This window comes from Protobothrops mucrosquamatus, unplaced genomic scaffold (genome assembly GCF_001527695.2).
Source record: "Protobothrops mucrosquamatus isolate PMUCROS unplaced genomic scaffold, P.Mucros_1.0 scaffold_282, whole genome shotgun sequence".
Classification (NCBI taxonomy): domain Eukaryota; kingdom Metazoa; phylum Chordata; class Lepidosauria; order Squamata; family Viperidae; genus Protobothrops; species Protobothrops mucrosquamatus.
Genome location: NW_015386358.1, coordinates 60,596 through 64,329, shown reverse-complemented (window position 1 = coordinate 64,329; position 3,734 = coordinate 60,596). Strand labels below are relative to the sequence as shown.

Genomic DNA, 3,734 nt, shown 5'->3' with positions numbered 1-3,734 from the left:
TTTAAGAATTGTCATGGCAACTGTTCTAGGCAAAATTAATAAGCTTCTTACGAGACCAAAATCAGAATCAGTAATCCTATACAGAATCAGAAATTTGATTATTGATAGGAAACCTACCTATATGAATATATCTTATAGAAGATTTAGTCATAAGTGCAATCTGGTTTCAAATAAGACAAGTGCAATCAGGTCATGATGCGTAGGGCTAAACTATCAGATCTGGGCTGTGCAAATCTGATCAGAGGTTATTCTAGAATACCTTTATATTTGCTGTCATTTAATGTTTATCTGAATTTCTGTAGTGTTGACCTAGTATCCCCAATATAAAACAATTACATTAAAACACTTTTGTGAAAGTGTTTAAAAATTATCAGAAGAGATCTTGGATTTGGAATTTAGTGGTTCTATTCAAAACACTTGACAGTATAAAATTTTCTTTAAATCTATATTGGCAATTCATCAAAACCCAACTATAATAATTAATAGTGCTACATTCTTAAATTTGCATTATATTAAGCAAGCTTGTCTAAAGTGCATATGAGGTATCCTCAGATTGGTACATAGTAATGTCTCTACTAATAATGATAATTAAACATTTTGGTTGAAAGGTTTTGATGAATTTGGAAAAAATACTACCAGGTTTTGTCATTTTGTTACCCAATTCGCCCAGCCTTTATTAATAGAAATGCTATTGCTATATCTCTCAGATTTTGTGTACCAAATCAGTGGAAAACTACATTTTATTTTTCAATTCACAATACAGGTAGTTCCCACTTAATGAAAACTGAGCCCAGAATTCTGGTCATAAGTCACTGCAATCATTAAGTGGGTCATCACGTAACTGACTGTTTTACAACCACTTTTATGATGATTGTGAATCATGCAATCATTAAGAGAACCATGTGGTAAGTAAGTGAATCGTGTGGTCATTAAGCAAATCCATTTCTCCCATTTTTTTTCTGGAAACTGATTAAAAATGAAAGAAACCAGCAAAAAAGGGGGGGGATTTGAGGAAGATAGGGCTTTCTCCCTGGCTACAGTCAGACCACTTGCTGGCGAGCCTCTGGTTCTGACAAAATATTCCTTTCTCTTAACCACTAATTTCAGGAATATTTTGGCTGGCAGATTTTTCCTTTAAAGATAACATGGACTCAGCTAGCTTTGACTTATCTTGAAATGTAAGCAATCTAGGAATCTACAGGAAATCTCAAGGCTGTAGACCACACTGAAAAGCCTTCCTCCCCCAAAAAAGTCACAAAAAAATGACAAACTAGTTCTATATTGTTGCCAAGAAAATTATATGTATCTATAATTACCTGTAATTATAAAAGGTCACGCACAGCTTGAGGTACACTTAATCTTTTTCTCTTTCCAATAATCATGTTCTCTTTTACTGCATTTTGGTTGCCAAATTTTCTTTTCCAAGGTTTTATAGATGCTGCCAATTCCAAATTAAAAATCTGCCCCATTATCTGCTTTATTATCTATTATACACAGCAATACTGTGTATCCTTAGCAAAGTTGCTAGGATCCTAATATCTAGAGCCTACTGAGCACTCAGTGGCATTTTTGCTATTAGATTGCTAATTGCATGGTTTCTTTTGTTACGACAACCTAATAGCATGATCCAGTGAAAGACATGGCAACTATTAGGATTTGATCATTTTATGGGACTTCCAGGGGAAAAAATGATATTAAAGGCAACTTTGCAAAAAGTAGAACTGACAAATGAAAAGGAATGAAAAGTCCGCAAGTAGACTGAAATAATTCCTCTCTGGACAAGGAGATCACCATAAGTGCTCCAGTCAGCTGCTCCTTGCAAGATGAATACAAGATAGCAGTCTCCAGTGCAGGAGTGTCAAACTGCCGGCCTGAGGGCCAGATGCATTATGCCGAAACCACACCCATCCCATTGCCAGCAATGGAAAAAAAGTTGTGATACGTCATGACACGTCACATGATGTTGCGAGTCTGACACCCCTGCTCTAGTGGGTTTAGAGCTCTGGAAGACCAGTGAATAACGATCTTGTTCAAACCATGGTTGGCACCTTTGAAATGACACTTAAGTTTGCATATTTTCTTTTCTATTCACTTTCAGAAATTGCTTGTTAGTAGCTTTTCAGCTATTAGGAATACTGATAGGTTTTCCAGTCGTGGGAGAGTTTTATTCAATCCTTAACAAAAGAAGTTTTAACAACAAGTTTAAGAACTTAATTTTTTCTCCAATAAACAGCAAAAGGGTGATCAAAACTTTGATTTTAAAAAGATACAATTGGACTAAGGGACCAGATAAATTTGAAATAAGATTTTGGAATTAATTTTAAAGAATTTTAAATAATTCTTTCCATGGGAAAATGCCTTTGTTTTGATTTTTTTTTTTAAAAAAAATAAGGTTTAAAAATTGGAAACTCTGAAGGGAACTAAACATTATAATTAAAGGAGAAGAACATTCAATTTTGATTTACAATGAGGCAAAATTGGACATATTGAAAGATATTTTGATCAATGGAAAGTTAATTTTAAGTGTATCTATCTCTATAGGTAGATAAAAAGATCCTACTGAAGAGGAACAAGTATTATCTGACATGATTGAGACTGATGTGAAAATGGATTTAAAAATGACAGGCTATAAGAATGACATAGAAAAAGATTTTATACTGGATATACAAAAGAAGCTGGCTTGTACAGTATATTAATAATTAAAAGGGATATTTACAAAAAACAAACAGCGACCTAAATAATTTCCTATATGGGATTTACAAAAGACTTATTGAAGATTTGAAGAATTTAATGAGAAAGGACAAAGAAGAAATGAAAAGAAATCAAGTTCTACATTAGTTGGAGGGACTAAAAATTAAGATTTTTAGAAGTAAAAGGGAAGAAGTAAAAGAAAGTTGGTTTATTTGACCAAGCTTAAAATATATATGTTCTTATTTCTGGTAACCCTTGATGGACTTTTGCTAAAATTAGGATGACAAGGTTTTAAGGATTAGTTAAGTTAAGAGCAGAAGTTATGGGAAGAAGGTATCATTTATTGTATTTTAAGAGAAGATGCTAAGTTATTAGAAAAAATTATAATTATGAGGAAGGTGAAATCACTTCTTTATATATTTCTTTTCTTTTTCTTCACAATATTATTTTTTTTTTGTTTTCTATGACTTTCTATTTTTTATTTTCTATGCTTTCTTTTTAATCTATTTTTTCAGTTGCATTATTTTTAATTTTAATTACAATTTGTAACAAAATTATTGTGTAAATCATTTTATACAATAATCATTTTATACAATACATATTTTCAGTTAACATGTGAAGCTTAATTTATATAAATCTTGTGTACGGTACTGACCTATGTTATGGGGCATACCTAAAAATCTGATTTGATTAGCATAGAATTCATTTTCAATACATATTTCCATGACCCTAAATAAATATGTTCTGTGAGAAAATAAACTGCCTTTTTAAGTTATAAAGTCAAAGTTACCTATTTATACAGGTTTTTTGTTGTTTTCTGCACAGCCAATCCTGTTATGTTAAATTAGTATAGTTTACTAGGTGGAATACTTCATCTTATCCCAAATAAAAATGTACATTTCTAATAGTTTTCTTGCTTCATAAAGTTTTCTTGCTTCATAAAGTTTTCTTGCTTTATAAATCAATTCAGGAGGAAAAAATAGATTCATAAAAATGTACAAATATTTTCAAATCAAATAATTTTTATCTCACTTTTCTTTAAT

General features: G+C 31.4%; 1 protein-coding gene across 1 annotated transcript in view; it reads right to left on the bottom strand.

Moving 5' to 3' along the window:
• Positions 1-3,734, bottom strand: part of LOC107302704 (transmembrane serine protease 12) — a 13,591-nt gene that overhangs the window by 3,125 nt on the left and 6,732 nt on the right. The window lies entirely within an intron of this gene.